This window comes from Sus scrofa, chromosome 5, assembly GCF_000003025.6.
Source record: "Sus scrofa isolate TJ Tabasco breed Duroc chromosome 5, Sscrofa11.1, whole genome shotgun sequence".
NCBI lineage: Eukaryota > Metazoa > Chordata > Mammalia > Artiodactyla > Suidae > Sus > Sus scrofa.
In genome coordinates this window covers 18,819,788-18,843,314 of record NC_010447.5, presented here as the reverse complement: position 1 = coordinate 18,843,314, position 23,527 = coordinate 18,819,788, and the positions used below count along the sequence as shown (strand labels likewise).

The 23,527-nt window shown below is 40.4% G+C and overlaps 1 protein-coding gene across 5 annotated transcripts in view; it reads left to right on the top strand.

Moving 5' to 3' along the window:
• ATF7 (activating transcription factor 7) overlaps positions 4,645–23,527 on the top strand; it is a 112,342-nt gene continuing 93,459 nt past the window's right edge. Inside the window, exon 1 of one of the 5 annotated variants that reach the window (XM_013987080.2) lies at positions 4,645–4,871. The gene's annotated coding sequence lies outside the window, so the exon portion shown is untranslated. Of the gene's footprint in view, positions 4,872–4,891; positions 5,204–23,527 lie in introns of those variants that run through there. The other 4 variants (XM_005652573.3, XM_013987090.2, XM_013987086.2 and 1 more) reach the window with 4 other exon arrangements.

Sequence of the window (23,527 nt, the reverse complement as noted above, 5' to 3'; positions counted from 1 at the left end):
GCTCGGATCCCACGTTGCTGTGGCTCTGGCGTAGGCCAGTGGCTACAGCTCCAATTCGATCCCTAGCCTTCGAACCTCCATGTGCTGCGGGAGCAGCCCAAGAAACGGCAAAAAGACAAAAACAAAAAACCAAAAAAACTACGACAACACCAAACAGCATCAAAAGAGACCTTGGATTGCAGCACTATTCACAATAGCCAGGACATGGAAACAACCTAAATGTCCATCGACAGATGATTGGATTCGGAAGATGTGGTATATATACACAATGGAATACTACTCAGCCATAAAAAAGAATGACATGATGCCATTTGCAGCAACATGGATGGAACTAGAGAATCTCATCCTGAGTGAAATGAGCCAGAAAGACAAAGACAAATACCATATGATATCACTTATAACTGGAATCTAATATCCAGCACAAATGAACATCTCCTCAGAAAAGAAAATCATGGACTTGGAGAAGAGACTTGTGGCTGCCTGATGGGAGGGGGAGGGAGTGGGAGGGATCGGGAGCTTGGGCTTATCAGACACAACTTAGAATAGATTTACAAGGAGATCCTGCTGAATAGCATTGAGAACTATGTCTAGATACTCATGTTGCAATAGAAGAAAGGGTGGGGGAAAAAATGTAATTGTAATGTATACATGTAAGGATAACCTGACCCCCTTGCTGTACAGTGGGAAAATAAAAAAAAATTAAAAAAAAAAAAAAAAAAAAAAGAGAGACCTTGGAGGAAGGGGAGAATCTGATTTTCATTGCTGCCATTTTATATTAAATGTCCAGTTTTCAACAAAAAGTTGTGGGATATTCAAAGAAACAAGAAAATAAGAATTATACAAATGAAAAAACAATAATCATAAACCTATGTTGATGGTCATACAATGTAGAAAGATGTAATTTGTATGTAATAACAGCACAAATAGAGAATATCAGTGAAAATATAGAAATTATTATAATAACACAAGAGAAAGGAAAAGCAAAGCTTTTCTATACTATTGAAATTAAGTTGGTATTCATGCAAATAGAGAGTTGTAAAGGATTTGAATAAACATTTCTCCAAAGAAGATGTATAAATGGCCAATAAGCACATGAAGTAAGGTTCAGCATTATTAGCCATTAGGGAAATGTAAATCAAAGCCACAATGAGGGAGTTCCCGTCAGGGCTCAGCGGTTAACGAATCTGACTAGCATCCATGAGGACGCGTGTTCGATCCCTGGACTCACTCAGTGGGTTAAGGATCTGGAGTTGCTGTGAGCTGTGGTGTAGGTCACAGATACAGCTTGGACCCTGCGTTGCTATGGCTCCAGCGTGGGCCAGCTGCTACAGCTCCTATTGGACCCCTAGCCTTGGAACCTCCATATGCCTCGAGTGCAGCCCTAGAAAGACCAAAAACAAACAAACAAACAAACAAAAAAACCCCACAATGAGATACCATTCCATATCCACTAGGATGGCTAGAATCAGAAAAATGGTTAATGAAAGTGTTGGTGTGAGGATGTGGAGAAATTGGAAATTTGGAATCTATTGCTGGTAGGAATGTAAAAAGATGCAAATGCTTTGGAAAACAGTTTGGCAGTTTCTCAAAAAATTAAACATAGTGGAGTTTCCTTTGTGGCTCAGCGGTTAACGAACCTGACTAGGCTCCATGAGGACACAGGTTCTATCCCTGGCCTCACTCAGTGGGTTAAGGATTCGGCGTTGCTGTGGCTGTGGCATAGGCTGGCAGCTACAGCTCTGATTCGACTCCTAGCCTGGGAACCTCCATATGCCCCGGGTGCGGCTCTAGAATAGCAAAAAAAACAAAAAAAAATTAAACATAGACTTAACCATATGACTCAGTAGGTCCATTCTTTGGTATATATCATGAACTTTAAAACAACCATGTAAAAAACTTGTAAATAGACATTCAAAGTAACATTATTCCTAGTAGCCCCAAAATGGGAACAACACAAATGTCCATCAAAAATTGAATATCCATTCAATATCCATCACATTGAATGGATATTCATTGTCCATTGAATGGACATCCATTGAATGCTCATCACAAATGTCCATAAACAAAAATTGAATATCCATTCAATAGAATATTATTCAGGTATAAAAGGAATATAATACTGATTGATACATATTACAACGTGAATGAACCTTGAAAACATGGTAAGTGAAAGAAGCCACAAAAGGCTGCATATTATATTATTCCATTTATATAAAATATAACAGGCAATGCCACAAAGTAGACTTGTGGTTGCCAGGGTTTGGTGGCGGTAAATAGGGAGGGATTGCTTGTAAGTGTGGATTTCTTCAGGGGGGTGATGAAAATGTTCTGGAATTAGATATTGGTGTTAGTTGCATAACTTTGTGAATATACTAAAATCACTGAATTGTACACTTAAAAATGAATTTGGAGTTCCCATCATGGCTCAGTGGTAACAAACCCAACTAGTATCCATGAAGACTCAGGTTAGATCCCTGGCCTTGCTTAGTGGGTTAAGGATCTGGTGTTGCAGTGAGCTTCGGTGTAGGTCATAGACATGGCTCTGATCTGGTGTTGCTGTGGCTGTGGCCGTGGCCGGCAGCGGCAGCTCCGATTAGACACTTAGCATGGGAAATTCCATATGCCCTGGGTGTGGCCCTAAAAAAAAAAAAAAAAAAGACAGATTTTTATGGTATGTGAATTATATCACAATAAAAAAATACAACTGGAACAATTTAGATAACTTTTACTAAGGGAAGATTAGGGAAGGGGCACAGGTGGGAGAAAAGGGAAGTTTGCTTTGGATATTATAAGTTTGAAATACCGATTAGACATCAAATGGATCTATTATGCAGGCAGCTGGAGATATTAGTCTTCATTTCAGGGGAGAGATACAGATTGGAGATATAAATTTGAGGAAAAATGAATTAGTACATGTAAAACAGAATAGTGCATGGAACATACTAAAATCAATAAATTTAGCTATTATATTTATTATTTTGTATGTATAGAATAATAGTCAATTGGACTAGCACAATTTGTAGAATTTCTTTCTCCCTGATTTGTAATGCCACTGCTGTTATATAGAAATCTCCCATACATACTGAGGGTCTGCTGCTATCATTGTATTTTTTTTTTTGTTTTTTTCTTTTTGGCTGCCCCATGGCTTACGGAGATCCCAGGCCAGGGGTCAGATCACAGCTGCAGTCATGACCTAAGCCACAGCTTAGTATCCCAAGCTCTACTAAAACACCGCCAATCCCTTTGCGCCACAGCGGGAACTCCTATCATTGTATTCTTTTAAGTAGAAATTGTTTTAGGAGAGAGTAGATTGGCAACCAGGACCCCTCTCAGCTTTTCTCAATTCACTTCGCAAGAACATAGGTGATTGTACGCTGCTCTTTCACTTTTGTTACCTAGGGAGAAATCACCTGGATTCTTTCTACCTTTCAGAGGCTGTGAAGACAGATGAGATCCTAGGCAGGAAGTTTAGAAAGCTGATATAAAACTGCAAAAGGAAGCTTCCTGAGAGAGATTCCAGAGGTAACATTTTGAGTCAACCATCCTTATAATTACAATAATGTTTTTAAAGTATTTCTCGGGGAGTTCCCATCGTGGCTTAGTGGTTAATGAATCTGACTAGGAACCATGAGGTTGTGGGTTCCATCCCTGACCTTGCTCATTGGGTTAAGGATCCGGTGTTGCTATGAGCTGTGGTGTAGGTTGCAGACGTGGCTCTGGCGTAGGCAGGCGGCTACAGCTCTGATTAGACCCCTAGCCTGGGAACCTTCATAAGCCGCACGTGCAGCCCTAGAAAAAGACAAAAAAAAAAAAGTTTTTCTTGGAGTTCCCATTGTGGCAAAGCAGAAATGAGTCCGACTAGTATCCTTGAGGATGCAGGTTCAATCTCCAGCCTCAACTGGTCTGGGATCCAGTGTAGCCATGAGTTGTGGTAGGTAGGTCGCAGACGCAGCTCGGATCCTGAGTTGCTATGGCTGTGGTGGTGGCTGGCAGCTGTAGCTCTGATTAGACCCCAAGCCTGGGAATCTCCACAGGCTGCAGGTGCAGCCTTAAAAAAATAAAACTAAAAAATCAAGGTTTTTTTTTTAGTTGTAAATACCACATAACAAAATTTACCACCTTAGTAACCATATGAGAAATTTTTAAATGGTCTTTGCATTTGATGTTTCACCCAAAATCTTCCGAAGGCTGTCTCCTTCTCATAGTTCAATTCTTCAAGGAAGTGATAATTCTGAAGGCCTGCATTTTGTAAAAAGTCTCCAATTCCTGTGGTTGAACTTTTGGTAGAAGTTCTCCACTGCCATAAACAGTCACACACAGAGCAGATTATGGCCACAGTTATGCTACTCTAAGTGCAAAGAAGAAAATGCAACTACTCAACTGTTTGGAATCTTGTATAGCTGTCTCAGTTTTTCCCCTTTTTTAACAGCTTTATTGAGGTATAATCTCCTCTCGTTTTTAAAGTGCGCTCCTTTAAGATGATCTCATTCTGTAGAATGAGAACCTTTGAATCTCCAGTACTACAGGCACCTGTAAGGATTCCCTTTCCTTCTTTTTCTTTTCTCCCTTACACTAGGCAGCCGAACACGTGTAACCACCGCCTAGAGAACTTGTTCAGCCTCCCTACCTAGCCCTGCCCACTCAAAGTCCAGCCCCTTCTTTTTTCGGAGGCCAGTCCCTCGGCCGCTTTCCAATTCAGGCCCAACAAATCTCGCCCTTCCTCCAACCCCCTCTCAACATCTCGCGAGAAGTGCGCGCGCCTGGCCGGACGAGAGGAAAGTATCTGCTCCGCTGAGGGGGGGGAAGAAGGAGCTGGAGGTAGATTGTGAGACGAAGCGCAGGCGGGCAGGAGGCGACGGAGCTACCAACGGGTAAGTCCTGTTAACATTAACTAGTCCATGAGCTGACGGGACTCTCCCCCTCAACTCTGGCCTGTCCCAGTGTCCCAGGCCGGGATCTCCCCTCCCAGTGTGTGTTGGACGGGGGCGCTGAGGCGGTGGCCGGGCCCTGTCTGAGGAAGAGGGTGGGGCGTGGGCTAAGGCCGACCAATAAAAGAGAAGGAGGCTACGATTGGCGGCGATGAGCACTAATAGGAGATCGTCTTTACCTTGCGGAGTGCCGCCCCCTTCTCTCTTTCCTCCCGCCTCCTTCCTTTGGGGGGGGAAGGCGGGGCCAGAGGCCTGAAGTGTGGGGAGAACTTGGGGTAAGTAGCCCCGGGGGGCGCAGGGCGTGGCAATGAGAGGGGAGTTGAATCCTGAGGGAATGGAAGTCTAGTGGAGGCTGGAATGGGGTGGAATGGGAGGAAGGGGTGGGGTACTAAATTGGTTGAAGACCCAGGGTTTCTTCCAAGAGTGGGGTTAGAGGCTTGGCATTGGAAGCGGCAAGGGTAATAGGCAGGAGGTAGGGATGAGTAGGTGAAAACATGGTACTTGGTTTGGCTGGAAAGATAGAGGTAAATCATTGGAAGTGAGAGCACGGCATTTCGACTGAATTATAAAAAAGAGTATTAGGGACATGATAGCAGGAAAAAAGTGGATATGGAGAAAATTAAGTGAGTGAGTTTGGGAAGACTTAATAGTGGTGTGTTAATGGCCAAAAGGCATCACTTTAGAGAGGGTATGGGGGAATCCAGAGAAGTAAGGGAGGTGTTTGGTTAGGAGACGGCTGATATATACAAGCGTTTAGCCTAGGTATCAGAAGAAGCCTGGGAAATAGATGTAGGACTTTTGGTGGATATTGCACCCAGTCTCGTGACCAGCCTGCAAGAGAGGTGGGATAGGGGTAGAGAAGGAGAAAAATAGAGCACTTTCATCACTTCTACTCTGATTTCCTTTCTCCCCCTCTTCCTCTTCCCGCACTTCATCTCTTCAACTCAGGGATGGGGGCTTGAGACTTAAGCAGCCAAGTTGGAGCCCCATAGGGAGTTATATGTTGCTCTCAATTGCTTGTTATGTTCTCCGACTGGGGTGTTTACTACCCAGGGCACCTCCTACCCAGATTCCCGCGTTGCTGCTTTACTAACTTTAAAAGTTTGTTTTCTCCTTAACAGAGGGTGTTTTAATATCTCTGAGGGTTGTGTCATAGTAAGTGTAGGTTTGTGGGGGTATGCAGAGCTTTCTCTGAAAGCTCGCTTGAGCCCTGTGTTTAAAAACTTTGCAGTAATGCAAGTTATTCTTGTAGAGACATCGGTCTTTATAGGTATTCTAAGCACAACAAAATATCCTAAATTGAAATTTGTTTTGTCAAATATGTTTCTTACCCACTGATATTCTGGAAGAGTTGCTAAATGGTCGCAGTTTTATTTAGCTTATATATTTTTTAATGGTGTAAATAAAATGCACACATATTTCAGGAAAGTGAAAAAATTTCAGCTTCTTCCTTTGTGTCCAGACTCAGAAGCTAAAGATATGTCATAATATCTTAGGGCAAGGGTTGGGGAAATCAAACACAATTTGTACTTAAACATGGAGGATATAAGGTAAGTGGAGATGATTGCGAAATTTAACATGTCCGTAAGAAAAGAAGCTAAAGGAAAGTTTGGCAGCTATACTAAGTAGTCTTACCAGTTCTTAATTCTATACAGAAAAGGGGCAAGTCTTTGCCCTTTGTTTGATAGTTACATATTATTTAATAATGAACTAATACAGCCAATTAATTAATAATGCCTTTGCTGTTACATAGATTTGTCTTTTACATTTCTTTTCTTCTCCTTTTACTTTTGGAAGCAAAATAACATCTGAAATACCCAAAAAGCTGTTATATGAAGAGAAATCTCAGAGTATGTTGCTTTGTATCATTCACCTTGGGTTTTCAGCAACTATTTGTTCTCCTGGCTAGGAAGTTACCTCTGCAGCACTTTGAAACCAATTAGTTACTGACTTTTTAAGATTAATTACTTAATTGGCTTCCAGAATTTCACATTCAGAGCATTGCTGTTGGACATACAGACATTTTCACAGTTTGCCTGGCAGCAGCTTGCGCATGCACACACCTCCCACCCCCCCAATTCAAGGAGAGAGCCAAGTTCCTTGTTTTATTCTTCCATCCTACAGTTTGTGATGGCTTTGACTTGGGTACTATTAAATGCAACATTATTTTTTTTCTTATTAACATCTACCAAAAAAGTAGAGAATTATAGCAGTTCTCATCTTGAAATTTGTGGATTAAAGATTACATCCTGTGATGTTGTAGTGTTGTAACTTTTGTTTTTGTTTACCATGGCTTTTAAATGCTAATATTTACCGTTACTGTATGTCTTCTTTCTCTTTCCTCTCCCCATTTCCAAACCAAAATGAAAATTGTTTTTTCAACCAGCTCACAAGCTGCTGCTTTAAGTCCCTAGCTCTGCCTGAACACAGCTGCTCTAAAGTTCTCTCAAGTTATTGTTTTGTACATGTCAAGACTGAGCTTTTCCTCGGCTGCAGTAGGAGGGAGTCAGTGTTAGAGCAGCCTCCTATCCACGTCTGATGAGGAGGAGCCTTTTTGAAAGGAAGTTTTAGGTGGAGCAAATAGCTTTGCCATGTAAATGTCTAATAAAGACCGCTCTCTCCTTGAAACTAATTGGCAGACCTGCACATAATTGTCCCTTATCCCTTGATAAAGGTACTGAAGTTAAGGGGCAGATGTTGTTTCTTTGGAAAAACAAATGCAACATTTGTTAAAAAATAAAAAGCATTACTTCTTTTGTTGCTGGTTTCTCTGACTGTGGTACTGTGATTTTAGACTCAGTGAAAAAAAGTCTTCCATCTCTAGAAACATGTCAAAGAAAACAGTTTTTAGCTTATCATTTTTTAATGTTGCCTTCTCCTAACGGTCTTCTTTTGGGATCAAGTACATTCATGAAATGTGAAAATGCATCATTTTGGAATGTCTGGTGGGTGGTCTGGTCTTTTGACTTCTGAATGCTGTAAGGAAGAGGTCTCTACTTCTCAGATACCCTGTTCCAATACTAGAGCTCTACTTTTAGAACATTCTTTACATTTTGCTGAAGCTCTTAACTCCTGCCATCTAAAGCTACAATAAATAAACCTAATTCCTTGTCATCATGGTAGCCCTTCAAATATTTGATGGCAGTTATGTCCTGTTAAGTCGTCTTTTACTGGGATAAATATCCCAAGTTCTTTCAGCCATTCCTTAAGTGACATTTTTGAATAAAGTTCAGGCTCCTCATCAACTTAGTTGCTGGAGTTATTAGGGTTTCTTATCTAGATCTGAAAATAGCATCTCAGATATAATCAAATCAATACACAGTACAAGGGAGAGTGTGGCTTTTTTATCCTCCACTGCACTCAATACCTCTGTTCTTAAAACCCAAGATCACATTAACTTACATAATTAATTTTTTCATTTTAATTGATGGTTTTGCATTTATCCCTGTAATTGTCATCTTGTTAGTTTTATTTTTTAATAATGATTTTTTTTCATTATAGCTGATCTACAGTGTTCTGTCAATTTTCTGTTGTTCAGCAAGATGACCCAGCAACACAAACATGTGCACATTTTTTTTCTCACATTATCATGCTCCATAAGTGACTAGATATAGTTCCCAGGATGGCATCTTGTTAGTTTTATTGTTTTAGCTTGGTAATGTTATTTAGCTTCTTAACCATTCCTCATATCTTTGTATTGTTGATAGTCAAATTTGGTAAACATGACACCTATATTTTTGTTTTAGGTCACTGGTAAAAATATATAAGGGTGGAAAAATGTGTAACAGCACGTTATCAATAGGTTGATATTACTCCCTTAATGAATCTTTTGGGTAAAATTCAGTTATGAATCCATGTACTGTTTTATTATCTAACTTATATTTCCTGTGAAGTATTAGGAGGTGTTCTGGTGAAGTCTAAATATATTCTGCCTCTGACATTATCCTTGAGCTCCTAGGCTAGTGTCCCTGTCAAAAAAGAAATGAAGGAGTTCCTGCTGTGGTGCAATGGGTTAAGAACCTGACTGCAGTGGTTTTGGTCACCATGGAGCTGTGGGTTCCATCCCTGGCCCAGCACAGTGGGTTAAAGGATCTGGCACTGCTGGAGCCTCTGCGCAAGTCCGCAGCTGTGGCTGGAATTCAATCCCTGGCCCAGGAACTTCTGTATGCCTGCATGTGGCCTTTAAAAAAAAAAAGAAAAAAATGAAGTTATGTGTGTTACTATTTAGCTATCTTATGCTAGTGTTTATAGATCACTGCATTACTTGCAGGTTGTTCATAAGCCATCTATTTAATATTTCACTTTATAATCTTCCTGGGAAACAGTATTTCATCAGAATATAATTTCTGGACCCTACCTTCCTTGGCCCCTGTTTTTTTAAGTATTATTCCCCCCCCCTCCGTTTTTAAGACTTCTAGTCCTGCTTCCTTGTTATTTTAATTTTTTTTTTTTTTTTTCCTGTTTGGCCGCCCCATAGCATATGGAGGTTCCGGGGCCAGGGATGGAATTTGAGTCCCAGCTGCAACCCAACCACCGGTTGTGGCAACTCGGAATCCTTAACCCACTGTGCCAGGCTTGGGATTGAACCCATACCCTTGCAGTGGCCCGAGATACTGCAGAGACACTGTTACTGCTGCGCCACAGTGGGAACTCCCCTGCTTCCTTTCTAAAAAAATAATTCTAGAACAATTTAACAGTGTTTCCTCATAGTTGCATGTTTTTTGTCATCAGATGAAATTCTATTTTGGAAACTCTTTTAGGAAGAAACATCATTCCCTGAACATTTTAAGTTACATATTACAGAATTAAGCAATAGCTTGTATAACAGTTGTATTGTAGCTTCCCCATAGTATTGACATCTCCAGTTTAGACCTTTTTTTTTTTTTTTTTGTCTTTTGTCTCTTTAGGGCCACACCCATGGCATATGGAGGTTCCCAGGCTAGGGGTCTAATCGGAGCTGTTGCTGCTAGCCCGCACCAGAGCCACAGCAATGCCAGAACTGAGCTGCGTCTGCGACTTCCACCACAGCTCAAGGCAATGCCGGATCCTTAATCCACTGAGCGAGACCAGGGATCGAACCCGCAACCTCATGGTTCCTAGTTGGATTCGTTTCCGCTGCGCTATGACTGGAACTCCCAAGACCTAACTTTTCATTTTCTGCTTGGAATAAAAACCTACAGCACCTATAAAAGAAATGTACACACATTTACATACATATATACATTCATATATATGATACATATGTGTAAAATATTGTATGTATGATATATAATATATATAATTGCTATTTATAATTATAGTTTATTGGCGTGGTGGTCTAAGTTTGTAGTGTAAGTAAAATGGTGCTATAAATAAGATAAAGCATCAGAAAACATCTCTTGGGACTAAAGACTTACTGTTGGCGGCCAACAACTTTCCTGTGGGTTAATTTTAGCCTAATAGTTGAATTTATGTTTGAGCAATTTTAGCTGATAAATGCAGTTTTAAAGCACCTTCCTCTTTTGGGGTTTTGATTTTTACTTTCATTTTTAGAAAATTGCAAATTGTGAATGGAAATGATTGTGTGGAATAAACTAGCATGCTGTTAGGGACAGAATACATTTTCTTTTGATATATTCTCATCCATATGAGATTGCAGTTATGAATTCTCCTGGAAAGCAGAAGGATGGACTTGATGACCCCTTAAGGTCCTTTGCAGTCCAAACATTCATAAATAGAAGCTCAGTTCAAGAAACTTACTATCGAAGAATCAGGAATAAAAGTAAGATTGTAAAGAAAATGAAATTGAAATGGTTCTACTCACCCAGTGGGAATAGATAAACAAAAATTAGGGATCGTAGATGACAAGAAATATTAACTCTTTTAGCTAAAAATGAAACAAAAATTAGCAGCAACAAATATTTTGCATTGGGATCATTTTACGTCTTAAAATATTTTATCAGGACAAGGAGTTCCCATTGTGGCTGAGGAGAAATGAATTTGATTAGTATCCATGAGGACGCAGGTTCAATCCCTGGCCTCACTCAGTGGATTAAGGATCTGGCATTGCTGTGAGCTGCGGTGTAGGTTGCAGACATAGCTCAGATCTGGCATTGCTGTGGCTGTGGCGTAGGCTGGCAATACAGTTCTGATTCAACCCCTAGACTGGGAACCTCTATATGCCGTGGATGCAGCCCTAAAAAAAACAAAAAAAAGAAAATTTTTATCATGACATATTCTCTTCAGAATTTCCCTAGTGGACACTGTTGAAAGAATGTGTTTTTTGCCTTATGTTAAATCGTAGTGTTTTGTTTTCTTTCCTTCTCTTGTTTGTCCTTTTGTTGAGAAACTTAAAAAAATATATATATGAATAATTTACTCACTGTGTATATACAGAAATACAGTTTTGAAAGTAAGGGCGTACCTACTGCATGGCTTCCTTAGAGAGGAGGGATGAATACTAAAATTCAGGAACGGTTTTGTGAAAAGACGAATTTATTGTCTAGTTTTTATTTTTATTTATTTATTTATTATTTTTATTGTTTTGCTTTTTAGGGCCGCACTTGTGGCATATGGAGGTTCCCAGGCTAGGGGTCAAATCGGAGCTGTAGCTGCTGGCCTACACCACAGCCACAGCAACTCGGAATCTGAGCCACCTACACCGAAGTGCACAGCAATGCCAGATCCTTAACCCACTGAGGGAGGCCAGGGATCAATAGATCGTGGATGTTAGCTGGATTCGTTTCCCCTGAGCTGTGACAGGAACTCCTATTATCTAGTTTTAAAACTCTGTAAGTGGACCCCTTAGAAAGATTCCCAATTTAACCAAAGGTGAGCTACTGCAGTATTGTCATGAAGAATAACAAAACGTACTACAAACTTACAACTTCACTTTGTTAGGTTTTTTCATCTTTTGGTGATTTTAATCCTAAATGTTCTTATACATTGAAACTTGACTATGCAAAAAGTTTCTCTAATTCACTACTGCATTTGTCCTTAATACATATCAATTTGTGGAAGTCTAACAAGAGCCAAGATTTAGCTTAAAAAGTTACTTTGTGAGCTTGTGGCTTTGGGCCTCCATGGAAACAGTTTTGTTCTGCCATAGCCTCACCTTCTCACAAAACCCAACTTGTTTTCTTTGAGTAGATTATCTACCAGTACCTTCTTATCTGGTGTAGTGCTTCTTTCTGACACAGTGGAGATTTATGTTCTAAGTTGATCAAATTTTATTTGGGGCCTAACATTTTTCTACATTTCTACCATGCATTAGATGTTATATTTTTTTCAGAATTAAAAGTAGAGTAACTGGAGTTACCTGTTGTGGCTCAGTGGTAAGGAACCCAACTAGTATCCATGAGGATGAGGATTTGATCCCTGGCCTCAGTGGGTTAAAGGATTCCGTGTTGCCATGAGCTGCAGTATATGTCAAAGACGCAGCTTGGATCCTCTGGCTGTGGTGTGGGCTAGTTGCTACAGCCCCCATTTGTCCCCTTGCCTGGGAACCTCCGTATGCCTCAGGTGTGGCCCTAATAAAAAAAAAAAAAGGGAAGAAAAAATAGACTAACCATTCTTTTTTAAACAAGAATATGCCTGACTTTATTATAAAAACAGGATGATTTATTGAATATAACATATGATTGCTGTAAATGACTTGTGTTGGCACCAGGTTTCTTGGCAGTAATGTTTATTTAACTGTTATCAAACTTGAGTAATACTATGCTCGTTTTATTTAGCATGTTTTTTCTGGTATTTCTGGTACTAACATATCTCTCGTAGTACCATTTCTTTAAAGTTTTTTTTTAAGTTTTGGTCAATCAGTAGTCTGCTAATAGCTATGTCAGAGTTTTTTGGATTTTTCTCTTTTTTTTTGTCTTTTTAGGGCTGTACTTGCAGCATATGGAGGTTCCCAGACTAGGGGTTGAATTGGAGCTGTGGCTGCTGGCCTACGCCATAGCCACAGCAACTCCGAATCTGAGCTGCGTCTTCGACCTATACCACAGCTCATTGCAGTTCCATATCCTTAACCTATTGAGTGATGCCAGGGATTGAACCTGCATCTTCATGGATACTATTCGGATTCATTTCCGTTGAGCCACAATGGGAACTCCCTATGTTAGAGATTTTTGAAAAGCAGTGAATGTTTGAGATACCCCAAATAGGTCACTGTATTACCAGTATGTGGCAGTCTTAGAAAATAGATTTTTTTTTTTCCTTGAGAATTTCAAATGGTCTCCATGATTATCATTGTGAGATAACGTAGCTATTTCCTATGGTGGGCCAGGCTCATACTGGGGTTTAATGTTACAAGTCTAACAGGTTTGTTGTTGTTCACAGCCTATTTAAATTGTCTGTGAAGATTTAAACTTTACCCTTAAAGATCATTGTTTTGGGGTTGATTACTATTGCTTCGTTGTTTTAGGGGTCACACTTTATCTGAAAATGAGGAGGAAAAATAAAGAAAATACAACACTATAGATTTTTCACAGCCTACCAATTTCCAGGAATTTTTCTACTGGTAAAAGCATGTTGAAGACAAATATAGATAGGTATAATCTCTAGTTATTTCTAATGCTGGTTCCTACTGTCACTTTTAGCATGTTTTTGCTTCTTTGTTTTGGATTTATTAACCTTTTTTGAGAATAGTCCAAAACAGTTCCTTGAATCGTCCAAAAGCCTAGGAGACTTTTAAAAAGTTCAATTCTGGTAGTTGCCTATATGAAGCTGTTTCCAGATAGATTCAAAGCTTTGGCCATGTGTTGCCTAACTTATGATTCAGCCTAATTTTCACTCCCATCTGTTTTCAGTCATTTGCTTCAAAACTATTTGGTCTGTTTAAGCTGGCTTCTTTCTTTGAAACCTGTCCCTGCTTGTCTGAGCCTGAAATCCAGAAATTAGTTTTAACCTTCTCTTTGATCAATCTAGGGTATTCTGCCGATTTTCAGACTGTGGATTGCAAACTGCTTTTGGTCTCAGTACCCACCCCTCTATACTCTTAAAAATTATTGGGGTCTTCAAAGAGCTTTTGCTTATCTGTTTATATTTGGCATATGAGAAATTAGAAGGGGGAACTTTTAAAAGATTTATTTACTTATTTTAAAATAACAACGTAAATAACTATAATATCCAAAAAATTGAAGGGAAGAGTGTCAAATGTCTGGCTAATAGAAAACAGCTGTATTCTCATATCTGCTTCTGCATTCAATCTGTTAGGATACATTGTTTTGGTTGAAGTATATATGAAGAAAATCTGTGCTCACACAGATATGTAATAGGAAAAGGAAAGATGCTTTTCAGATAATTGTAGATAACCTTTCTTCTTTGATACTACACTCAAATCTGAAAACTGATAGTTTCTTAAAGGCTAGCTATTGTGTAGAATATGAAACCTCATCTGTGAACTTTTAATACTCCCTTACATTAATATGAATTGGCCTGTTGTGCCCTTTAAATAGATCTTTTAGGAATTCCCTGGTGGCCTAGTGGTTAAGGCTGCTGTGGCTTGGGTTGTTGCTATGGCTCAGGTTCAGTCCCTGGCTCAGGGACTTCCACATGCTGAGAGAGGCCAAAAAAAGGGCTTTTACCCATGTATGATCTGAACACCCCTGAACCCTCTGAAAGGTTCTCAAGAATCTGTAGGGATCCCTGGAACCCATTTGAAAAATACAGCTGTTTACCGTAAGCTCTTCAACAATTTTAGTGCTTCTCAAAGGGTGGGTTCCTGATCATTGTGTCAAAATTACCCAGGATATTTTGTTTTGGTTTGGTTTAGGCCACACCTGTAGAACATGGAAGTTCCTGGGCCAGAGATCCAATCCAAGCCTCAGCTGTGACCTACACCACAGCTGCAGCATCACTGGATCCTTAATCCACTATACTGGCAGGAATTGAACCTGCGCCAATGCAGAGACCATGCTGGATTCTCAACCTGCTCTGCTACAGTGGGAATTACCCCCCAGGGTGTTTTTTTTTTTTTTTTTCCCCTTTTTAGGGCCACACACCTGCACCATACGGAGTTTCCCAGGCTAGAGGCTGAATTGAAGCTGCAGCTGCCGGTCTACGCCACAGCCACAGCAACATGGGATCTGAGCTGCATCTGCAACCTACACTACAGCTCATGGCAATGCTGGATCCTTAACCCACTGAGTGAGGCCAGGGATCGAACCCCTGTCCTTATGGATACTAGTTGGGTTCATAACCCATTGAATCACAGCAGGAACTCCCCAGGGTGTTTTTTGTTTGTTTGTTTGTCTTTTTAGGGCAGCCCTTGTGGCATATGGAAGGTCCCAGGCTAGGGTCAAATTGGAGCTGCAGCTGACAGCCTTTTCCACAGCCACAGGATCCTTAACCCACCGAGCAGGGCCAGGGATAGAACCTGTGTCCTAATGGATACTAGTCGGGTTGTTACTGCTAAGCTATAATGGGAGCTCCTTCAGGGTGTTTTTTGAAGTGTAGATTATTGGGCCCCAGTGCCAAGAGAATCCAGGAGGCCTAGGAATCTGTAATTTTACAAGGTGCCTAGGTGACTATGGTAAAGATTGAGAACAGTGGAGCTAGCTTAATTATATTTTAAGAAAACCTAATTTATAAATCTTGAGAAATCAAATAAAAAATTTCTTGAATAATCACGTAATAAAAGTCCTTATTAACAATCTAACCCTAACCCTATTTGTTGTAATTGGGATATCTTAACCTTGTTGTTGGTTTTTTGTTCTTTTTTTTTTTTTTTTTTTTTTTTTTTTTATTTTTGTCTTTCTGCCATTTCTTGGGCCGCGCCTGCGGCATATGGAGGTTCCCAGGCTAGGGGTCAAATCGGAGCTGTAGCCACCGGCCTACACCAGAGCCACAGCAACGCAGGAGCAGGATCCGAGCCACGTCTGCGACCTACACCACAGCCGGATTGTTAACCCACTGAGCAAGGGCAGGGATCGAACCCGCAACCTCATGGTTCCTAGTCGGATTCGTTAACCACCGCTCCACGACGGGAACTCCGGTTTTTTGTTCTTAATTTTTTTTTTTTTTTGGCCGTGGAGTGCAGTGGCTTGATGTGAGATCTTAGTTCCCAGACCAGGACTCTAACCTGGGCTGCATCAGTGAAAATGCTGAGTGCCAACCACTAGACCACCAACGAACTTCCCTCAACCTTGTATTTTTTTTTTTTTTTTTTTGTCTTTAGTTGTTGTTGTTCTTGTTGTTGCTATTTCTTGGGCCGCTCTCGCGGCATATGGAGGTTCCCAGGCTAGGGGTCGAATCGGAGCTGTAGCCACCGGCCTACGCCAGAGGCACAGCAACGCAGGATCCGAGCCGCGTCTGCAACCTACACCACAGCTCACGGCAACGCCGGATCGTTAACCCACTGAGCAAGGGCAGGGACCGAACCCGCAACCTCATGGTTCCTTGTCGGATTCGTTAACCACTGCGCCACGACGGGAACTCCTCAACCTTGTATTTTAATTAATAATAGTTATCATAAATACCAGGATTTGGCAAACTAAGGTCAGATAGTAATAAATATGTTAGATATTGCAGCTCTGCCACTGTAGCACAAAAGTAGCTAGCCAGAGACAACATGCAAAGAATAAACATGGCCGTGTTCCCATAAAGCTTTATTTATGGACACTAAAATTTGAATTTCATGTAATTTTCACATGTCACAAAATTTTCTTCCTTTGATTTTTTGTTTTAATCACTTAAAAATATAGGAGTTCCTGTCATGGCTCAGCGGAAACTAATCTGACTAGGAACCATGAGGTTGCAGGTTCGATCCCTGGCCTCGCTCAGTGGGTTAAGGATCCGTTGTGGCTGTGAGCTGTGGTGTAGGTTGCAGACGAGGTTCGGATCTGGCGTTGCTGTGACCATGGCATAGGCCAGCAGCTGTAGTTCCTATTGGACCCCTAGCCTTGGAACCTCCATATGCCATGGGTGCGGCCCTAAAAAGCAAAAAAAAGGAAATAAATAAATAACTGCAGTGTAGCAACATGGATAGACCTAGAAATTATCATGCCAAGTGAAGTTAGGCAGTGAGACACCAACAACATATGCTATCACTTAGATGCGGAATCTAAAAAAAGGGCACAATGAATTTCTTTACAGAACAGATACTGACACTGACTCAGAGACTTTGAAAAACTTACGGTTTCCAAATGAGAGAGGTTGCAGGGTGGGGGGGATGTGCTGGGAGTTTGGGATGGAAATGCTATAAAATTGGGTTGTGATGATCATTGTACAACTATAAATGTAATAAAATTCACTGAGTTAAAAAAAAAAGTGTCAGGCTGCAGGCTGGATTTGGCCCATTGGCTGGAGTTTGCCAATCCTTGATATATACTATAACTGGATTATGAGATTAAAAATTATTATAATTATTATAATAAAATATAACTAGTGTTAAAACTATGAACATTATTTAATTTTCCTAGACTAAAATAATGCTTCAAGAAACCATCCCTCAAATTCATGTGTCTGGATATTCTTTTTTTTTTTGTCTTTTTTGCTATTTCTTTGGGCCGCTCCTGCGGCATATGGAGGTTCCCAGGCTAGGGGTCCAATCGGAGCTGTAGCCACCAGCCTACACCAGAGCCACAGCAACGCGGGATCCGAGCCGCGTCTGTAACCTACACCACAGCTCATGGCAATGCCGGATCGTTAACCCACTGAGCAAGGGCAGGAACCGAACCCGCAACCTCATGGTTCCTAGTCGGATTCATTAACCACTGCACCACGATGGGAACTCCTGGATATTCATTGATATAATAAACATATAAGAAATAACTGTTGGGAGTTCCCATCGTGGTGCAGTGGTTAACGAATCTGATGACCAGGAACCATGAGGTTGTGGGTTTGATCCCTGGCCTTGCTCAGTGGGTTAAAAATCTGGCATTGCCGTGAGCTGTGGTATAGGTCACAGACACGGCTCGGATCCTGCTTTGCTGTGACTGTGGCGTAGGTCAGCAGCTACAGCTCCAATTAGACCCCTAGCTTGGGAACCTCCATATGCTGCAGGAAGCAGCCCTAGAAAAGGCAAAAAGAGGAAAAAAAGAAAAAAAAGAAAAAGAAATACCTGTTGAAAATACACAATTGAGTTAGAATTGGGTTTATGAAAAGATATGTTGTCCATTTTTATATCTTCTTTGGGGTGTGTGAGAATAGGTAACTAAGATTCAGGCCATCCTCAATGTGTTGACTCATCTTTGGCCTACTTTTTGGTAACTCTCTACTACATATTTCAATCTGTTAGCAAAGTGCTTTATAAAAGACTAATTGGTATACACTAGTAGAAGTGTATGTGTGTTTTATTAATCCTTTTGGGGCATTTGGTTTACCTACTAATGAAGTAATGTATTAAGCTGTTGTTACGTTAAATAATACTATAGAAAATTACCCCAGAATTTATGAACAGAAATTTCAGCTCCTGGAATTCCTGTTATGGCTCACCAAGTTATGAACCCAACTAGTATCCATAAGGTGGGGGTTCATACCTGGCCTTGCTCAGTGGGTTAAGGGTCAGGTGTTGCCGTGAGCTGTGGTGTAGGTTGCAGAGGCGGCTTGGATCCAGCATTGCTGTGACTGTGGCATAGGCTGGCTCTCATTCCACCCCTAGCCTGGGAACTTCCATATGCCACAGGTGCGGCCCTAAAAAAAAAGAAAAATGAAAAGAAATTTCAGTTCCTAAATAATCTACTGGCTGGTAAAACTTGAGACTTCTCTGTTTTCTGAGGTTAATGTACCTTCATTATAGTTTCACTGTTCATATGTTTATTAGAAACTTTTCATAAGTCAGTGTTCTAGAGATAATGCAAATCACAATAGCACAGAGTATCTTACGGAGAATAATAGGTTGAGACTGCTATGGTGGAGATTTTGTACTTCTGTTTGTACTCTTTGCTTAGCAGCTGCTAAATTATCTTAGAATCTGTAACTTGGTATCCAAAGCTATGCTCTTGGAAGAGAACTGATTGTATATAATTTCTTTCTTTTTAATATCACAAGGGAATGGAGCCTGTAGAGCTCTGTTTGAGTGCCTAAAATTTTTTAGCTTGTTTGTAGCTTAGCTGAAAGGCATTCAGTACCTGCTCAGCCTGATTCCATCTCTATTCCCTCTGTGCTGGATGGTCGGGACAACTTCTAAGTGTTTAATATAAGTACTATTCATTGTTAGGGAGCATTTGTGGGAGTCTGAAAATGGGTCTTTGAGGGTAATAAAGGCGGAATTACCTTGAAATGCTTGATTTATCCTGTGTGTCATTCTAAGTTTCCACCATGTCTATTTCTATATGATGCTGTTAGTTTATATTTTTAGAAAGATTTTTTTTTGGTAGTCCATTTTGAACTTAATTTGTCAGTTGGTTCTGTGGTTCTCTTGCTTTGTAGTAGAGAGTGAACAACTTTGTATCATTTGTAAATACCGTACTATTTAGTGCTTTAGAATAATCTGGCAGGTATTGACTTTTTTTTTAAGTCATACAGATCGGTTTTTTTTTTTTTTTTTTTTTTAAATGAAAGTTGCACATGTATTTCAGGTTCTCTCTCTCTCTCTCTCTCTTTTTTTTTTTTTTTTTTTCCCTTTTTCACCTCACAGGCAGTATGGAGGAATTTCTGGGCCAGGGATTGAACCTATGCTGCACAGCAGCAACCAGAGCCACAGCGGTGAACACAGGAGCCTCAACCCTCTAGGCCATCAGAGAACTCCCCAGATCAGTATTTTTTATTATTAATATTATAGTCTTTTGATTTATTAAAAGCAACCTGTGATCACTGTAGAAACTTTGGAAAACACTGAAGGTAGAAAAAATAAAATCATCTGGAATAATGGTTACCCAAAGATAACCATTATTAACATTTGATATGAATTCCCTCATCTTGTTCTATGCTTATTATTTTGTTTGATTTTTTTTTATAGATTTGGAATTATGGTGCATATGCAATTTTATATCCTGCTTTTTCTCCCCACTTAATGTATAGAATTTTCTCATGTCATTAAATAGCTTTCATAAACGTTATTCTTAACAACTTATAGTCAGTCTATTGTTAGACAGTATCTTAATTTATATTTATCCATTCTTTTTATTTTATTTATTTTTATCTTTTTTTTTTAAGGGCTGCATCCAAGGCATATGGAGGTTCCCAGGCTAGGGGTCTAATCAGAGCTGTAGCTGCCAGCCTATGCCACAGCCACAGCAACCCGGGATCTGAGCCTCATCTGCAGCCTACACCACAGCTCATGGCAACGCCGGATCCTTAACCCACTGATCTTAGCCAGGGATCAAACTCTCAACCTCATGGTTCCTTTTTTTTTTTGTCTTTTTGCTATTTATTGGGCTGCTCCCGAGGCATATGGAGGTTCCCAGGCTAGGGGTCAAATCGGAGCTGTAGCTGCCGGCCTACACCAGAGCCACAGCAATGCTGGATCCAAGCCGCGCCTGCAACCTACACCACAGCTCACAGCAATGCTGGATCGTTAACCCACTGAGCAAGGGCAGGGACCGAACCCGAAACCTCATGGTTCCTAGTCAGATTCGTTAACCACTGCGCCACGACAGGAACTCCTTTTTTTTGGTTTTTGTTTTTGTTTTTTTGTCAACCTCATGGTTCTTAGTTGAATTCGTTAACCGCTGAGCCACAACGGGAACTCTGGCAAGGCCAGATTTTTTTTTTTTTTTTTTTGTCTTTTTGCCTTTTCTTGAGCCCCTCCTGCAGCTTATGGAAGTTCCCAGGCTAGGGGTCTAATCGGAGCTATAGCCACCAGCCTACACCAGAGGCACAGCAACAAGGGATACAAGCTGCCTCTGTGACCTACACCACAGCTCACGGCAATGCCGGATCCTTAACCCACTGAACAAGGCCAGGGATCAAACCCACAACCTCATGGTTCCTAGTTGGATTCGTTAACTACTGAGCCATGACAACATGAACTCCCCAAGGCCAGATTCTTAATCCACTGAATGAGGCCAGGGATCAAACCCAAGTCCACATGGATACTAGTCAGGATTGTTACTTCTGAGTCACAATGGGAACGCTTTATCCATTCTTTTTAGGTATTTAATTTAGTTTTTCTTTTTTGTTATGAGTATGATGACTGTGAACAGTTTCCTATGCAAATAGTCCATGTTTCTGGTTTTAGACTCAGAATAAAGTTCTGAAAGAAGAATGATTTGTTCAAAGCATATAAAACATTTTAAGACACTTAGTATAAACATTGCCAGATTGCTTTCCAAAAAGATTGTCCAAATATGTACTCCCCAAAGTTCCTGTTTTTAAGGTGCCCTCTCTGCTGCATCCTTGACTAGCAAGCATACTTGAAAATACTATCTTAACAGTTCTGGTCTAGGTTTTGTTTTCAAGGGTCAATTAAGGGTTAACTTGCCAAATCCTCCCCCCCTCTTTTTTGGCTGCCAATGAACGTTCCCAGGCCACAGCATTGCCGAATATTTAACCACTAAGCTACCAGGAAACAACACCATTTTAACACTCTTACCAATAACTGTAGAACTTCCTCTCTGTTACTTGTATGATAAGAGAAGCATAGAATTGGGAGTTCCTGTGGTGGCTCAGCGGAAACTAATCTCAAAGTATCCATGAGGACGCAGGTACATCCCTGGCCTCGCTCAGTGGGTTAGCCGTGAGCTATGGTGTAGGTTGTAGACACGGCTCAGATCTGGCATTGCTGTGGCTGTGGCGTAGGCCAGTGGCTACAGCTCCAATTCGACCCCTAGCCTGGGAACCTCCACATGGTGCAAGTGTGGCCCTAAAAAGACCAAAAAAAAAAAAAAAAAAAAAAAGAAAGAAAGAAAGAAAGAAAGAAAAGCATACAGTTGGTCGGGTGTAGTCATATACAGTGCCTCCAGTGTCTCTTAGGCACATAGTAGTTGTGAACATGTATTTAAAATATGTCTTAGGAGTTCCCTTGTGGCGCAGCAGAGTAAGGATTTGACATTGTCACTGCTGAGGCTTAGGTCGCTGCTGGGGCATGGGTACAATCCCTAGCTTGGGAATGCCATGGGTGCAGCCAAAAAAAATGTCTTAAGTATATATAGCTTTAAATACATTAATACCTGCATAGTGGTTGTTTTGTGGACCCAGCAACTTTCTGCAAAACTTGGAAAGATAAGTATAAAATTACAGCAAAATATACTTGAGTATTGACTTCAGATTAAATCAGTAAATATTTATTGAGTATCAACTGTTTTATGAGAGGAAAAGTTTCTAGGAGTTTTAAACTAGATCTCTATATTCTACCCCATTCCCCTTTTGGTCACAGGTAATACAACCATTTTTTTTTTATTTGTGGAACTAAGCCATCATTCTTACCTCTTACTTGGCATCTTTCATGCCAAGTGACAAAGATTCTTTGCTTGACCAAACTTGAGTCAGGCTCCTGAACCTTCTTTTAGGCCTGTCTGTTTACTTCTTTGTAAAATCGAGTTTTAGCAAGAATCCTGCTAAGTCAGTTTAGCAAGAGCCTCCCACCCTCAATATCTGATCACTCTCACATCTGATCAGGTTCTTCATCCTCTGCCTGCCCTCCCCCAGGTGATGTATGATCACTTTGGCTTGTCTTCAGCAAGAATCTTGTTAGGTTAGTTTAACCAGAATCCCCCCTACCCATCATGTTTCCTCTTAGTAATTTTCTAGCCACCAACTCCTACCCTGATCCTTGGCTATAAATTCCCACTTGCTTATGCTGTATTCAAAACAGCCTGGTTATACAGTGAGATCTCTTACCCTCTGTTGCAATTTTCCTGAATAAAATCTGTTTTTTACTGCTTTAACTACTGTCCAGCTCTGGTTTTCTTTGGCACAGATGAGTGAAATATTCTTTTTTTTTTTTTTTTGCAAAAGGCTATTATTGTCTTTCTATTTTTATGTCCACTTTGCCTGGCACTTAGTAGTTCCTTAGTAATTTTTTTTGAATGAATGAATGATAGCTAGTGATATTTATGGTATACATGCCCTTTTTATTTTTTGTACTTAGCAGTGTCTGCATTTTGTTATTAGGAATCTACAAACGGGCCATTGGGTATGTTTTTGTACTCTTACCTAAAGTTGGGCCATCTTACTAACATCACTTGGTTACTAAAGAAATAATCATATTAGAGTTCCCTGGTGGCTCGGGGATTAAGGATCTGGCGTTGTCACTGCTGTGGCTCAGTTTCAGTCCCTGACCCGGGAACTTCTACATGCTACGGGCACAGCCAAAAAAAAAAAAGAAGTAATCATATTACACCCAGGTCCAGAGAACTGACTTTGTAGACCTCACTGACAGGCTCTATCCTCATTTAAAAAAAAAAAAAAAAAAGATATACATATATACATACAAAGAGAATCAGTTTTCTTACTTACATATTGACCATTTTAGGGTATACTTCAGGCCCTGACAAAACTGTTTAAGGATTTTATGAAATTACCTCAGTTTTTAAAAATCATTCTGTAAACCTTGGGTTTTCTTCACTTCTTTGCCAGCATTAACATAACTTTCTATCTTTTAAGTAAACACCAATTTGATAATCATTTATGCCTTCTGGTGAGTGAGTTCATGAGCTTTTTCTTTGGCCAACTTGGCCCCTTGGACAGCCTTTTTACGAATCTTTGTTTTCCTGTTCTAAGCTCTCCACTGAGAGCAT